Source organism: Oncorhynchus tshawytscha, unplaced genomic scaffold (assembly GCF_018296145.1).
Source record: "Oncorhynchus tshawytscha isolate Ot180627B unplaced genomic scaffold, Otsh_v2.0 Un_contig_1164_pilon_pilon, whole genome shotgun sequence".
NCBI lineage: Eukaryota > Metazoa > Chordata > Actinopteri > Salmoniformes > Salmonidae > Oncorhynchus > Oncorhynchus tshawytscha.
In genome coordinates, this window is record NW_024609608.1 from 219118 (window position 1) to 237235 (window position 18118).

Consider the following 18118-nt stretch of genomic DNA (forward strand, 5'->3'; position numbering starts at 1 on the left):
AGTACTATATCTCTTGACATAATGATAAAAAATAATCATGGCCTCTAAACCTTCAAGCTGCATACTGGACCCTATTCCAACTAAACTACTGAAAGAGCTACTTCCTGTGCTTGGCCCTCCTATGTTGAACATAATAAATGGCTCTCTATCCACCGGATGTGTACCAAACTCACTAAAAGTGGCAATAATAAAGTCTCTCTTGAAAAAGCCAAGCCTTGACCCAGAAAATATAAAAAACTATCGGCCTATATCGAATCTTCCATTCCTGTCAAAAATTTTAGAAAAGGCTGTTGCGCAGCAACTCACTGCCTTCCTGAAGACAAACAATGTATACGAAATGCTTCAGTCTGGTTTTAGACCCCATCATAGCACTGAGACTGCACTTGTGAAGGTGGTAAATGACCTTTAATGGCATCAGACCGAGGCTCTGCATCTGTCCTCGTGCTCCTAGACCTTAGTGCTGCTTTTGATACCATCGATCACCACATTCTTTTGGAGAGATTGGAAACCCAAATTGGTCTACACGGACAAGTTCTGTACAGCTGTACATTTCAATGAAACATGGTGAAGCCCCAAAATTGCCCTCGCTAGAAGCATGTGTTTCAGACATAAGGAAGTGGATGGCTGCAAACTTTCTACTTTTAAACTCTTCTGTTGAATCTGACAATCAATCTTAATGGTTGTACAGTCGTCTCAAATAAAACTGTGAAGGACCTCGGCGTTACTCTGGACCCTGATCTCTCTTTTGAAGAACATATCAAGACTGTTTCAAGGACAGCTTTTTTCCATCTACGTAACATTGCAAAAATCTGAAACTTTCTGTCCAAAAATGATGCAGAAAAATTAATCCATGCTTTTGTCACTTCTAGGTTAGACTACTGCAATGCTCTCCTTTTGGGCTACCCGGATAAAGCACTAAATAAACCTCAGTTAGTGCTAAATACGGCTGCTAGAATCCTGACTAGAACCAAAAAATTTCATCATATTACTCCAGTGCTAGCCTCCCTACACTGGCTTCCTGTCAAGGCAAGGGCTGATTTCAAGGTTTTACTGCTAACCTACAAAGCATTACATGGGCTTGCTCCTACCTATCTCTCTGATTTGGTCCTGCCGTACATACCTACACGTACGCTACGGACACAAGACACAGGCCTCCTAATTGTCCCTAGAATTTCTAAGCAAACAGCTGGAGGCAGGGCTTTGTCCTATAGAGCTCCATTTTTATGGAATGGTCTGCCTACCCATGTGAGAGACGCAGACTCTGTCTCAACCTTTAAGTCTTTACTTTACTCTTCAGTGGGTCATATGATTAAGTGTAGTCTGGCCCAGGAGTGTGAAGGTGAAAGGAAAGGCTCTGGAGCAACGAACCACCCTTGCTGTCTCTGCCTGGCCGGTTCCCCTCTTTCCACTGGGATTCTCTGCCTCTAACCCTATTACAGGGTCTGAGTCACTGGCTTACTAGGGCTCTTTCATACCGTCCTTAGGAGGGCGTCACTTGAGTGGGTTGAGTCACTGATGTGATCTTCCTGTCTGGGTTGGCTTCCCCCCTTGGGTTGTGCCGTGGCGGAGATCTTTGTGGCTATACTCGGGATGGTAAGTTGGTGGTTGAAGGTATCCCTCTAGTGGTGTGGGGGCTGTGCTTTGGCAAAGTGGGTGGGGTTATATCCTTCCTGTTTGGCCCTGTCCGGGGGTGTCATCGGATGGGGCCACAGTGTCTCCTGACCCCTCCTGTCTCAGCCTCCAGTATTTATGCTGCAGTAGTTTATGTGTCGGGGGGCTAGGGTCAGTTTGTTATATCTGGAGTACTTCTCCTGTCCTATCCAGTGTCCTGTGTGAATTTAAGTATGCTCTCTCTAATTCTCTCTTTCTCTCTTTCTTTCTTTCTCTCTCTCGGAGGACCTGAGCCCTAAGACCATGCCTCAGGACTACCTGACATGATGACTCCTTGCTGTCCCCAGTCCACCTGGCCGTGCTGCTGCTCCAGTTTCAACTGTTCTGCCTGTGATTATTATTATTTGACCATGCTGGTCATTTATGAACATTTGAAAGTCTTGGCCATGTTCTGTTATAATCTCCACCCGGCACAGCCAGAAGAGGACTGGCCACCCCACATAGCCTGGTTCCTCTCTAGGTTTCTTCCTAGGTTTTGGCCTTTCTCGGGAGTTTTTCCTAGCCACCGTGTTTTTCCCCATGCATTGCTTGCTGTTTGGGGTTTTAGGCTGGGTTTCTGTACAGCACTTTGAGATATCAGCTGATGTACGAAGAGCTATATAAATAAATTTGATTTGATTTGATGTCTGAAGGGCATCATTATGTCTCCCCTTCCTCACCCCTCTTCCCCCACCCTCACCCATATTCTCTATATCTCCCCTCTCCTATCTGGGGGTCATTATATCTGACCTGGACCTCAAATTGAGGGTTGAAGAACCCTCTCTCTTTACTCACCCACATACACATACACCCAAAATGTTGCTTATCTTTTGTTTTTTAAACTAAGCTTTTTAAAACAGGTATTTTTCCATATATAGACACACCCTATGAGTCCACAGTGGAGGTGTCATAATTCCCATAAAACCTAGTGCTCAAACAGGGAAATGGTTCCAATCATTTTTCCACCATTCATTTTTCCCATATGGGATTTTAGAAACACATTTAGGAACAACTAATGGCTGTGTTTTGTGTAAGTTTACCCTGGCCTGAAGTTTTGATAAAGTGACTTTTATCAATATATTCACTTGTATTTTCTCTTTGTCATTATGGGGTATTGTGTGTAGATTGATGAGGACACTTTAAAAAAAATCTATTTTAGAACAAGTCTGTAATGTAACAATATGTAGGAAACGTCAAGGGGTCTGAATACATTCCGAATGCGCTGTACATCGAGGAACTATTGTCATGTACAAACAGACTTTGTTTGCTTCCTGTTTGAGGTGAAGAAAACATTACTTTGAGAAGCTCCACAGCTCATTAGTGGTGGTTTGTTAAGCCAATCAGAAATACTATCAGATCCCCAAATGGCCACATTTATATGCCTACATTTGCAGGCCATGCAGCCTATAGGCGTACTTCTATGCGTACTCAGGTGCGCGTCCTTACTCAACATTGACAGGAGGCTCCAAACAAAAGACACTGAATAAATTGACAAAAGTGGTAAATGGAATAAAGTCAACCAAAATGTGTAGCATAGGTTGTGCACTCTGCAAACAAAGTATTCACACCGACAATTAGTACGGTAAAAGACTGGAATAATAAATCATATATTGAATGCATTAACAGAAATTAAAGTAACTAAACAAACATTGTAGATAAATTATAGGAATTAACAGTAAATGTACTAGTGGTGATATATGTAATGGGGGATTGATAGACACTAACAATCAAACGAAAACAATTCACACAATTAAGTTTTAAAACAATGAATGTGCACAAATTGGCACATTGTGGAGAGAGACGTGCATTGTGCATCTTAGCCACATTCCCCTTCTTCTTGGACTGTACCATCCCCGTGGCCTACGCAATGGATTCGTCTCAGCCTCAGCAATGGATAGTTCCCTGAGATGGGCGTGAATAAGACTGGTGTCTCGTGTGCCATATATATATATATATACTGTATATATACTGTGTACACTGAACAAACATGTAAATGCAACATGCAACAACTTCAAAGATTTGACTGAGTTACAGTTCATAGAAGGAAATCAGTCAATTGAAATAAATTCATTAGGTCCTAATCTATGGATTTCACATGACTGGGAATACAGATACCTTAAAAAAGGGGAGGGGCATGGATCTGGTGTGACCACCATTTGCTTCATGCAGAGTGACACATCTCCTTTACATAGAGTTGATCAGGCTGTTGAATGTGGCCTGTGGAATGTTGTCCCACTCCTCTTCAATGGCTGTGCGAAGTGGCTGGATATTGACGGGAACTGGAACACGCTGTCCTACACATCGATCCAGAGCATCCCAAACATTCTCAATGGGTGGCGTGTGGTGAGTATGCAGGCCGTGGAAGCACTGGGACATTTTCAGCTTGCAGGAGTTGTGTACAGATCCTTGCGTCATGGGGCCGTGTATTATCATGCTGAAACATGAGGTGAGGTGATGGAGGCGGATGAATGGCATGACAATGGATCTTGTCAGGGTATCTCTGTAGCTTATGCCTGCACATACCATAACAGTGCCACCACCATGGGGCACTCTGGTTACAACATTGACATCAGCAAATCTCTCGCCCACACGACTCCATACACGTAGACTGCGGTTGTGAGGCCGGTAGGACATACTGCCAAATTCTCCAAAATGACGTTGGAGGTGGCTTATTACATTAAGTTTACATTACATTCTCTGGCAACAGCTCTGCTGGACATTCTTGCAGTCATCAAGTCAATTGCACGCTCACTCAAAAGACATCTGTGGTATTGTGTTGTGTGACAAAACTGCACATTTTCGAGTGGCCTTTTATTGTCCCCAGCACAAGGTGCACCTATGTAATGAGCATGCTGTTTAATCAGCTTCTTGATATGCCACACCTGCCTGGTGGAAGGAATATCTTGGCAAAGAAGAAATGCTCACCAACAATGATGTAAACAAATTTGTGCAAAACATTTTAGAGAAATAAGCTCTTTGTGCGTATGGAAGATTTCTGGCATCTTTCATTTCAGCTCATGAAACATGGGACCAACACTATTTTTCTTTACATGTTGCATTGATATTTTCTTTCCATGTATATACTGTATATATTTGCTACTGCTTGACAAGAAAATATTGGTCCTCCAACAGCCTATCAACCAAACAATCGACCAGTCGAATAATTGGGATCAGCACTAGTCTACTTAGACGCACACAAACGTAGCCTGGTCCCAGATCTGTCTGTGCTGTCTTGCCAACTCGCATGGTCATTGGCAAGACGGCACAAATAGATCTGGGATCAACAGAGTAACACCGAACACATGCAGAGCCAAAACACAGCACAAGCACACCTTGCATGAAGGATTGTTGTTCAGGATAAATGGAAAACACAAGCAGGTGGCCAAGCAGAACTCATGTCTGGTCTCTGATAAACAACAGATGACTGGTTGATGTAGAGGCTAGCCAGGCTAAGGCCCATGGTTGGCTGGGCTTTTGTTGCATTGTGTACTGTAAAGTTCTCCACAGGGCGTATAGATCTGCCAAGTAGCCAATCCCCACGCACAGGAGGTGAGCTGTTACAACTCAAGACATCCCATTGGGCTCCATTTCTCTCCTTTTCTCTCTCTTTTCTCTCTCTATTCTCTCTCTTTCTTTCATTCTCTCTCTTGTTCTCTCTCGCTCTTCCCCTCTCTTTCTCATTCTCTCTTTCTCTTCCTCGCTCTTCTCCTCTCTCGCTCTTTCTCTTTCTCTTCCTCGCTCTCTCCTCGCTCTTCCCCTCTCTTTCTCTTCCTCTCTCTCTCTCGCTCTTCCCCTCTCTTTCTCTTCCTCGCTCTCTCTCTCTCTCTCGCTCTTCCCCTCTTTCTCTTCTCTTCCTCTCTCTCTCTCTCTCTCTCGCTCTTCCCTCTCTCTCTCTCTCTCTCCTCTCTCTCACTCTTCTCTCTCTCTCTCTCTCTCTCTCTCTCTCTCTCTCTCGCTCTTTCTCTTTCTCTTCCTCTCTCTCTCTCTCTCTCTCTTCTCTCTCTCACTCTTCTCTCTCTCTCTCTCTCTCTCTCTCTGTCAGTGTCTCTGAGCGTTACCACTACCACTGTTTTCCAACCATTTGTTGCACCGGGGACCTGAATTCTATGGTTCTCCTTCTTGAGGGACTACTTCTTAAAACTAGCTGTTGAGAACTGACTGATTCTGTGTTAGAGGGATGTCAAATGTCACTAATAGCACAGAGACCATGGTTCTCCATGGTTTAAGAGTGATATTTAATGTGCGTTTTGGCCACTGACTGTATTTGGCCCAATCCTAAATGGACAGCTAGACTCTATGGTCTATGCACTTGTGGAAATCTGAGATGATTTAACAGGTGCAATCAATTTGGTAATAGTTCCACTTTGCCCTCTAATAGGCAAGGTAGAACAGTCCCCATATTGCTTATATCAATCAATTAATCTCAAGTGCAAAGGGTGTAGGGTCTAGAGGTCCACTTGGGTATGGGCCTTGGTACACAGATGTTTTCCCTGTTAGGAACAATGAAGATGTAGTGGTGTGAAGTCAGAACTCTGTGTAAACAGATCCGTCTGTGTGGCGGCTCAACAGATTGTGTTAGCTGGTGTGTGTGTCTCTATCTGAATTAGCCCTAATGGGCGGAAAAGATAAACTTACTAACAATATCAAAATGAATGTGACAGCCTCTCAATTCCCATTCAATTTTATGGCAAAGTTTTGTAGAGAATCTGTATAAAGTGTGAGGGTATTTTCTAGGTCAAAACAGGTGTTTGGAACATTTTAACTGCCCCCTGTTGCCAGTTGTTCTGTATTGCTAACTAAATGTGTATTGTCATCTAAGCCTTTCTCTGTGTCTGTTCTTTTGATATAGTTGTCAAGATGTGAACTTGTTGTCATACAGGGTTGTACTCATTATGGCACGAAACAGAAAAAGGTTTCAAAACATTTTGCAACAGAAAATGAAAATAAGTGTTTCTGATTGGTCAAGTGCAGGTAAACCTTCAGTCAGTTTTTTCTCCGTTTTGGTGCCTAATGAATACCCTGGTAACAAGCTGCTGAATGTCTACTCAAATCTATGAAATTAGGACATATTGGTTACTGCTGTACTCGTCAAAGTTTAGTCAACATCTCACATTTAGAGAGTTAGAAGTCCATGAACATGCAAGGGAAAATTCACATCTAAACAAAACCACTTAAGTCCTTACACATGTCATTATAAAGCACTCTGAATTACAATATATTAAACTAAAACACACACACACCACACATGCATACTGACAGATATGCACACCTGCACAAACACACATACACCACAAATGCAAACCGCAAACACACACATATAGACACGTTTGAACACACACATACAGACACGCATACAAACCCACTGAGGGGAGAAGAGTCATTCTGTCTTATTACAACTACAGTTGGACAATACCAGTCTGCTTAGATAGAATGAAGGAGCTAAACTCCTCTCCTCTGGAGGGACTGTAGTAGCACACACACACACACACACACACATGCACACACACACACACATGCACACACACACACACACACACACACACACACACGGATACAGTACAAATGCAGAAACACAGAGATTATGTTTACAGTGCAATCCCAGCTGCTGTGGGTGACAGGGCTAAAATATTTATGCCCAGATCTTGGCACAGATACCAATATGTGTGTGTCTGTGTGTGTGCATCTGCGTCTGACAGCAGAAGAGAGAGAAAGAGAGAGTGAAAGAAGAGAGAGAGAGAGTGAAGAGAGAGAGAGAGAGAGAGAGAGAGAGATGAGTGTGCAGCACAGATGCCAAACGAAACTGGGGCAGTACAAAAACCCAAGGCATTATTCCAAAATCCCCTCTGCTTGTGTGTATGTGTGTGTGTGCGTGCATGCATGCATGCGTTGGGTGGGTGTGTCGGTAGATTTATGTTTGCATGCTCATATGTGTTTGTTTGAGTGTGTTTTGTGCACTGTGTACAGGACAGTCAGTGGAAAATGCGACAGAGGCGCTACAAAAATGGCAGAGGGAAATAGATTTCTAGAAATACCACTAACTCTCCCTCTCCATTGTTCTATCCATCTACACAACCTCACAAATACAGTATGGTCTACTTCTACCCTCCCCTTCATCGCTCCTCTCTCCCTCTCTCCTCACTCTCTACTCTCCCCACCTTCTCTCCTCACTCTCTACCCTCCCCTCCCTCTCTCCTCGCTCTGTACCCTCTCCTCTCTCCCTCTCTCCCTCTCTCCTCACTCTCTACCCTCCCCTCCCTCTCTATCTCCCTCTCCTCATTGGAGGAGGAGGAGTGGAGGAGGAGTAGCTGGCATGGAGCAGAGAGGATGCCAGATGGTGCCCCCTCTTGACACCAACAAGATCTCACAGTCTCACGTCAGAATTAGACGTTCATCCATGTTTCTCAAATGTCACATTTCTAAGTTGTTCCAAACGCCAAATTTCAAAAAGTTTGGTTACTTCTCTATATTGTTCCAAGGTTACGTTTAGGCATTAACTCTGAATTCTTAAGGTTAGGCATTAACTCCAAATGGTTAAGGTAAGGATTAAGGTTTGGGATAGGCTTTAAACAAAAATATCAAAAAACAACTTTTATTGCTGGAATTGAACATGCAAGCATTGGAACCAGAGGCAGATGCTTACGCCCACAACGCCCTAGCAAAACCAAAACCTACTTGAAGGTAACAGCTCTCACTGTTGCCCCTAGTGGCCGGTTTGCACGTCATCTCCTGACATCCTCTCCTGACATCCTCAGACATGGACGGATACACACACACACACACACACACACACATTCACTCACTCAAACATACCTACACACAGAAACACACATACAAGCCTTTGTGCCAGACTTGTACAGGGTTCCTCCACACACACACACACACACACACACACACACACACAAAAATTCACTTACTCAAACATACCTACACACAGAAACACACATACAAGTCTTTGTGCCAGACTTGGACAGGGTCGGAGTGTTGTCACCAGTCTGCTACCAGTAGGCAACCTTAACACCTTCCTGTCAACAACCCACACACTCTCACACAACAAACACCACTTCATCGTCTCTACCAACATACCAGTATAAGCACTGTGGCACACCGGTGACAGGACTGGTGCACACACACACACACACACACACGCACACACGCACACACACACACACACACACACACACATTTACACGGACACAGATAGTGGCTCCGCACACAGGCTGTCTGTCACACCTCCCACTACCAACCTCAATCACCAGACCACTAGCAACTCAATCAGACCTCCTAAGCTACAGTAACACACACACACACACTCACACACACACTCACACAGACACACACTCACTCACTCACTCACTCACTCACGCACTCACATAATCACACAGACAAACACTCACACAGACACATGCATCGGTGCACACATGCACACAGACACACACACACACACTGACATAAAAACACACAAAGACACACTCACACAGATCACACAGATGCATGTATGGTGTACACATGCACACAGTCACACACACACACATTAACACACACACCACCTATTACTCAATCAGACCTCAATTACTGCAACAGACTGGGAATGTCACCGGCACACGCAATCACTACTCAGTGTGTGTAGGACGGGAAGGAATTCAAACACACACACACACACAACACACACACTTTGAATCACCTCACGGTGCGTGGGTAGCAGTTCTCGACAACACCAGTAACACCTGTAATTATTGTCAGGTCATGTCACACTGCTGTCTAATTTGTATTACCGTTACTGTGATTGTTCTTAATAGAAATGTCAAAAAATATTTTTCCTAATTGCTCTCAGGGTCTTGATATATCAATGAAATATTTACATTCCATCTCTGAAATATATCTGTAATATAGGGACACAACTTTCACTGGGGATGGGGGACATGTCCCCCACATTATGAAATTGCATTTTTGGCCTCCCCAGTTTTATCATTGGAATGTGATACAAAACGAGGCAACATTGTGCTTTAGGACCATGCGGACACCTCTGAGCGGTTTGGCGTGTTTATCCGACTGGATAGAGAATTTAAGTAAAAAATAAAAATTATGTACCCCCCACTTCTAAAACCAAAGTTGCTATAATATGTTGTCTGGCTTGACAGTAAACAACTGGCACCTATCATCAAGCAATTCTGTCGTTATATATTTACACTACCGTTCAAAAGTTTTAGGTCACTTAGAAATGTCCTTGTTTTTGAAAGAAAAGCACATTTTTTGTCTATTAACTTCTTGGTGACAGGGGGCAGTATTTTCACGTCCGGATGAAATGCATGCCCAAATTCAACTGCCTGCTACTCGTCCCTAGAATATAAGATATGCATATTATTAGTAGATTTGGATAGAAAACACTCTGAAGTTTCTAAAACTGTTTGAATCATGTCTGTGAGTATAACAGAACTTATTTAGCAGGCAAAACCCCGAGGACAAACCATTCAGATGTATTTTTTTTGAGGTCACTCTCTTTTCAATGTGTTTTCATTGGGAATCCAGATTTCTAAGGGACCTTCTTGCAGTTCCTATAGCTTCCACTGGATGTCAGGAGTCTTTAGAAATTGGTTGAGGTTATTCCTTTGTGTAATGAAGAAGTATGGCCATCTTGAACGAGGGTCACTTGAAGTGTACTGTTGGATAGAGGTGCGTGACCAGAAAGCATGCTACAGTTTGTTTTCTTCCTGTATTGAACACAGATCATCCCATCTTCAATTTGATCGATTATTTACATAAAAAAATACCTAAAGTTGAATTACAAAAGTAGTTTGAAATGTTTTGGCAAAGTTTACTGGTAACTTTTGAGATATTTTGTAGTCACGATGAATACTTTCCGAATGGACTGTATGTGGTTATGTTAGCAGAGCCGTAGGGGGCTCTATCTATGTGGCTATGTTAGCAGGGTCGTAGGGGCTCTATCTATGTGGTTATGTTAGCAGGGTCATAGGGGCTCTATCTATGTGGTTATGTTAGCAGAGCCGTAGGGGACTCTATCTATGTGGTTATGTTAGCAGAGCCGTAGGGGACTCTATCTATGTGGTTATGTTAGCAGAGCCGTAGGGGACTCTATCTATGAGGTTATGTTAGCAGAGCCGTAGGGGGCTCTATCTATGTGGCTATGTTAGCAGGGTCGTAGGGGACTCTATCTATATGGTTATGTTAGCAGGGTCGTAGGGGCCTCTATCTATGTGGTTATGTTAGCAGAGCCGTAGGGGACTCTATCTATGTGGTTATGTTAGCAGAGCCGTAGGGGACTCTATCTATGTGGTTATGTTAGCAGGGTCGTAGGGGGCCTCTATCTATGTGGTTATGTTAGCAGAGCCGTAGGGGCTCTATCTATGTGGTTATGTTAGCAGAGCCGTCGTAGGGGACTCTATCTATGTGGTTATGTTAGCAGAGCCGTAGGGGACTCTATCTATGAGGTTATGTTAGCAGAGCCGTGGGGACTCTATCTATGTGGTTATGTTAGCAGAGCCGTAGGGGACTCTATCTATGTGGTTATGTTAGCAGAGCCGTAGGGGACTCTATCTATGTGGTTATGTTAGCAGAGCCGTAGGGGCTCTATCTATGTGGTTATGTTAGCAGGGTCGTAGGGGGCTCTATCTATGTGGTTATGTTAGCAGAGCCGTAGGGGACTCTATCTATGTGGTTATGTTAGCAGAGCCGTAGGGGACTCTATCTATGATGGTTATGTTAGCAGAGCCGTAGGGGCCTCTATCTATGTGGCTATGTTAGCAGGGCCGTAGGGGCTCTATCTATGTGGTTATGTTAGCAGGGCCGTAGGGGACTCTATGTATGTGGTTATGTTAGCAGGGCCGTAGGGGACTCTATCTATGTGGTTATGTTAGCAGGGCCGTAGGGGCTCTATCTATGTGGTTATGTTAGCAGGGCCGTAGGGGACTCTATCTATGTGGTTATGTTAGCAGAGTCGTAGGGGCCTCTATCTATGTGGTTATGTTAGCAGAGCCGTAGGGGGCTCTATCTATGTGGTTATGTTAGCAGAGCCGTAGGGGGCTCTATCTATGTGGTTATGTTAGCAGGGTCGTAGGGGACTCTATCTATGTGGCTATGTTAGCAGAGCCGTAGGGGGCTCTATCTATGTGGTTATGTTAGCAGGGTCGTAGGGGGCTCTATCTATGTGGCTATGTTAGCAGAGCCGTAGGGGGCTCTATCTATGTGGTTATGTTAGCAGGGTCGTAGGGGGCTCTATCTATGTGGTTATGTTAGCCTTGTTCGTAGGGGCCTGTCTGGCTGCATTTTGGGGTCATAAAAAGCTAATGGGCCTAACATTCAACACTGGCTGACTGGATGAAAAGCCAAAGCCCTCTGGCCTATGGTCCATTCACCAGAGTGGATGGGTCATGATCAGGGGCTGGAGCAGGGGGTAGCATAGGTAACCCTGGGTTGACCCGGGTCTGGAGTGCTGCAAGGTTTAGTTCCAACCAGGCACCGCACCTGACGCTCCTGAAAACTCTGGAGGTAACTCTGCAGAATAACTCTGGAGGGCTGGATACTGTACAAGCACCATCATGTTTTAACCTGCTATAGCCTTCCCTATCGTGATCCCTGCTGAATCAGCATGATGCACTGTCCATGGTGCTGACAGACCGCATTAGCCTTTTTCAGCATGCAACTCTCTCTCATAAAGATCCCACTTGACACAGACATCAATTCAACTTCTATTCCACGTTAGTTCAACCTAATTTCAATGAAATGGTGGAAAGAACGTTGATTCAGCCACTGTGTGCCCAATGGGATATTCTCACAGTGAAGACTGATAATATACCTAGTAAAATAGATATCATCTCGATTAAGATAACTTGAAGAAGTAACTGTAAAACAGACTAGATATACAGAAATGAGAACTAGGCAGCCTAATGAAAACTCAGTGCAGTGATCATGATTCATCTGTATGTCTTTGATTATAACAAATCAGAGTTCTGCGTTCAGCTCACTACTCATGCCATCCGTTCAGGGAAACATGTGGGCGGGTGAATTGTTTTCACTGTCGGTCGGGAGTGTGATTGGTGTCTTAACTTCCAAATGGCAGACGGTGAAGAAGGGGACACCGTGGTGTGTCAACATCTGCTAATACCAAGCCATCTCTCTCTCTCGCTCTCTCTCCCCCCTTAGCCTCCACACTCACACGCGTCGCAGACACATTTTCAGTATTATTTCAAGACGTACAACCAATGCTGTTCAGCCAATACTCTTAAATACTTTCTCATATAATCCATATTATCCAACGTGCACACGCTTGCTTGTGACAGCCTGTCAGCCTTGCGTTATGCAGAGAGAGAGAGAAAGAGAAAAGAGAGAGAGAGAGAGAGAGAGAAAGAAATATATAACACAAACTTGTCTAGAGAACACATCACATGCAGAACGTCACAGTATTATCCCCGCGTGATTCCCCCCTCCCTCCAAATCCCCCTCTCACATCTGTCCATCCCAACCGTCGATCTATCGACCGACACGGTCTTTCTCATTCTTTTTCCCAAGCAGCCTGAACACATATAATGTTTCGTATAGATGTATCGCCGCACAAACATATCCAACAACTGTAACTCAAATAGGCAATGTTTCCATTAGGCTATTGCGTCCTCCACTAATTATAGCCTACATCATCAACCTGAATTCCAACATTTAAAAAACTAACAACACAATCACCAGCACAAAATCGGCTATTGAAAGCAGTAGGCTTTGCCTACAGAACCATGTCGTCTACTCGTGCTGCTGCGTCGATAGACAGACAACGCAGAGCTTATGTTTAGCGCAGGTGGCTGCTCTGCAAGCAACAGCATTCGCCCGGTACCATCGATCCGTTTCCCTCTGAACTATTCATTACTATGCGACTACAGGAGCATGCCATTTACAAAATAATTCACATTCGCTTGAAAGGTAAACAAATTATTACAGTACCTCCTCTGATTTCCGTTCCAAAATATTCTTCCAACGCTTGAAGCAAAGAGGCACATTTTTTTATATTCTCTGCCAACGCCGTAGTTCAGCTGCACAGCGCGCGAGTGATGAGCTCGCGCGAGATAGAGAGAGCGACAGAGAGAGAGAGGGACCTCTATGTGGAGGTAATGCCACTCCTGCTTAGATTGAATTGCAATGGGCTCAGTGGAGGCTCCTCAGAGGAGGAAGGGGAGGACCATCATCCTCTGTTTGCAACTGTTGGACTAATGATTACAGCCTAGAGAAGCTAGATGCTGTCAAGAGTGTGTAAGGCGTATTTGAATGTGCCACTGTCTGTCCATGTCCATCATAAACGGCACTGACCGCCACTGACTGGGCTATTTGCTACTAACATAACAACAACTAGACCTACTATAAATGAACAGTAGGCTAATGTCAATGAATATATCTTATTTGTCTGCAAATGTAATGTCTTAGACACATCTCACTTTGACACAATCAAACTAGTCATTCCTCAGAGTGGTTTTATGGGTTTTATCAGGTAAATCTGGTATTCCACTCACTCAGCAATGCAGAGAGCCCCTAGCACCTGGAGAGGAGGTGGGTGCATTGACTAATCCTCTGTTGCCCTCACCCTAACTCAATCCCTTTCTGACTCACCCTACCTCACCCCTCAATAGCTCTGTTACATACTGTGTACAACCTCAGCCTTCAATACTCCCCACTCCCCAACCTACCTCACCCCTCTAGCTCTGTTACATACTGTGTACAACCTCAGCCTTCAATACTCCCCACTCCCCAACCTACCTCACCCCTCAATAGCTCTGTTACATACTGTGTACAACCTCAGCCTTCAATACTCCCCACTCCCCAACCAACCTCACCCCTCAATAGCTCTGTTACATACTGTATACAACCTCAGCCTTCAATATCCCCCACTCCCCAACCTACCTCACCCCTCAATAGCTCTGTTTCATACTGTATACAACCTCAGCCTTCAATATCCCCCACTCCCCAACCTACCTCACCCCTCAATAGCTCTGTTACATACTGTATACAACCTCAGCCTTCAATACCCCCCACTCCCCAACCTACCTCACCCCTCAATAGCTCTGTTACATACTGTATACAACCTCAGCCTTCAATATCCCCCACTCCCCAACCTACCTCACCCCTCAATAGCTCTGTTTCATACTGTATACAACCTCAGCCTTCAATATCCCCCACTCCCCAACCTACCTCACCCTCAATAGCTCTGTTTCATACTGTATACAACCTCAGCCTTCAATACCCCCACTCCCCAACCTACCTCACCCCTCAATAGCTCTGTTACATACTGTATACAACCTCAGCCTTCAATATCCCCCACTCCCCAACCTACCTCACCCCTCAATAGCTCTGTTTCATACTGTATACAACCTCAGCCTTCAATATCCCCCACTCCCCAACCTACCTCACCCCTCAATAGCTCTGTTTCATACTGTATACAACCTCAGCCTTCAATATCCCCCCACTCCCCAACCTACCTCACCCCTCAATAGCTCTGTTTCATACTGTATACAACCTCAGCCTTCAATACCCCCACTCCCCAACCTACCTCACCCCTCAATAGCTCTGTTACATACTGTGTACAACCTCAGCCTTCAATACCCCCACTCCCCAACCTACCTCACCCCTCAATACCCCCCCCAACAATACTCCCCTCACCAACCAACCTCACCCCTTATCACCCCATCAATCTAGACAGAGATAGAAAGAAAAGGGTTAGGAGACAGGAGTAGGAGAGAGAGAAAAGCCCTTATGAGTGTCTGTGTGTAGTCTTCTGTTGGACGGGTGTTGGACCAGACCAGTGGTGAGACAGGGAGTATGGAGCTGTGGCCAGAAACACCTGTCAGAGGATTATCCCACAGGAAAACATGGAACACTGAGGAAGCTGCATGTAATGGGAACTGTGTGTGTGTGTGAAAAAAGTGAATGAATTAATATATGGGAAGATGTACAGTATATTATCTCTTTAGGCTATGTGGGAAGATATGATATAAACAAGGGTAAAGAAGTGGGGATGTTGAACCAGTCTGGTTCACATGTATGAACATGCTCAAACTCAAATAGTACATCTCTCAAACTGTGTGCGTGTGTGTGTCTGTGTCTGTGTCTGTGCGTGTCTGTGCGTGTGTGTGTGCGTGTCTGTGTCTGTGCGTGTCTGTGCGTGTGTGTGTGCGTGTCTGTGTGTGTGCGTGTCTGCGTGTGTGTGTGTGTCTGTGTGTCTGTGTGTGTCTGTGTGTCTGTGCGTGTGTGTGCGTGTGTGCCAATGTCCTAGTGACTTAAGTATCGGGCTGAGTATGATAATACAAGGTAGAGAACTGAGAATGCTGCATAGATACGTGTATGATACACCCCTGTCATGTGCAGACGTGCAGTACTCCACATCCACACATGCAGCACCTAGAGCATCATCGGGGAGCAGTAATATGACTTGATTGTTAAGAGAATCATGTTCTCAATGTTCATAAACTGAACCTCAATTAAACTGCTCAGTCTGCAACCCAGAATTTGTAAGATTCTAGTTGAATGAAACAGACAGAGTCCCAGCCTACAATAGCCAGAATGTTTATTTACGAGAGCTCTGAAAATCATACAATGCACATAGCCTTTTATACCTCACATTTGGTCATACCATATACCATACCCCTTATAAATGCCCCTCCTCTCTAACACTGTCAATGCTTTTTACAAGTCTACTCCAACACATACACTGCTTATCATATCCTGCAACATGTTACATAATCTACTGCAAGCCTAACGGTTTCTCCCCTGTTATTAGTTTCACAGTGGTGACATGTTGTCTGCCACAGTTCCTTGTCTGGGGTGGCAGGGTAGCCTAGTGGTTAGAGTGTTGGACAAATCCCTGAGCTGAAAAGGTACAAATCTGTAGTTCTGCCCCTGACCAAGGCATTTAACCCACTGTTCCTAGGCTGTCATTGAAAATAAGTATTTGTTCTTAACTGACTTGCCTAGTAAAATAAAATAAAAAAAACAGTTCCTCTTTTTCTATGCACAATTCTAGTCTTATGATTCAAATACATCTCACTCCATTATCCAGTGACAGGGTGGACTACTGTTAGTTATTGCCTTAACATTCATTTTAAAGTATAAATTATTTAGTCATTATCTTACCGGAAAATGTACTCTGAACAAAAATATAAATACAACATGCAACATACCATAACATTGATAGATTACAAACTATAAACTGATTCATCATAATTTTGTCCCTAGACCAGAGACAGAGTGGGGGGAACAGGATCTCTTCCTGGGTCTTTTTGGTTCCAACCTTCAGGGCATGTGTTGAGAAAGAGAGCTCCGTTTGGGCTGATCTGTGACCCACTAGCACCTCCCTCGGTAAGAGGGGAATGATGCAACCTCACTTACACACCAGGATACTTTATTGACACACACACACACACACACACACACACACACACACACACACACACACACACACACACACACACACACACACACACACACACACACACAGACGAAATGTACATGCAAAGGTAGTTGAATGGTAGTGGTTGTGAAACAGAAGAAACACAGGTAATGAATCCCCTGTACACAACACTATAACTGATAGCACAAGTAGACCAACAAGGATATTATCAAGGGAAGGATGAAAATGTACTCTGAACAAAAATATAAATACAACATGCAACAATTTCAAAGATTTTACTGAGTTACAATTCATATAAGGAAGTCAGTCAATTGATATACATTCATTAGGCCTTAATCTATGGATTTCTCATGAATGTGAATACAGATATGCATCTGATGGTCACAGATACCGTAACCCTAGTCTAAACCGTGTCTAAGCAAGGGGAGAGGATCATATCAAACATCATTTAGCTATTTGATTTCGAATTTAAGACCCCTTAAGGTATCAAAAATATATATTAAAAAATTATTGGATGAAACATTGAATTTGGCTAAATATCTCCTTATTTTCCATAAACAAATTGAACTGGTACCAGGGACCTTCAGAAGAGTGTTGTGAGGCTTGTGTCCTAGAGAAAATGGAGAACACCGGTATGTTTGTGAGAGTCTCAGCTGTCCACAGAGTGGTTATATTAGTGTGTAGCCCAAACCATTTTGACACTATAGACATGACCCCTACTTCTTCATGACCCCTAGCAACAAATCGTTGGTCAGGGTCCTAGGTGTGAAGGGCCAGTTTATGACCCCCTGGCCTGCTTGGTTCCAGTGGGGGAGGGTAGCCTACTACAGAAGTTAGAAAAGAGGGCTGTGAGAGAGCTGTGACATGGTGTGCTAAGAGTCTCTGGCAGGGAATTTGTAACATATTGGTCATATCACTGTATCACTAACTAACCCCCAGGCCTGTTGGACAGAAAGACATCTCAGAGACTTTAAGCATAATTACAGACACAATATGGAAGACTTTCACTGAAATCCCAATCGACCTCTGCCCCTTAGGATATGGAAAAATATCACCCATCCAATTAAACAG

At 44.1% G+C, this 18118-nt stretch overlaps 1 protein-coding gene across 1 annotated transcript in view; it reads right to left on the minus strand.

The window, feature by feature from the left end:
- The window catches only part of LOC112238616 (protein phosphatase 1 regulatory subunit 29-like), a 150152-nt gene extending 136474 nt beyond the window's left edge, over positions 1 to 13678 (minus strand). The window contains exon 1 of the mRNA XM_042316243.1: positions 13594 to 13678. The gene's annotated coding sequence lies outside the window, so the exon portion shown is untranslated. The remainder of the gene's footprint in view (positions 1 to 13593) is intronic.
- Between the last annotated feature and the right edge of the window lie 4440 nt (positions 13679 to 18118).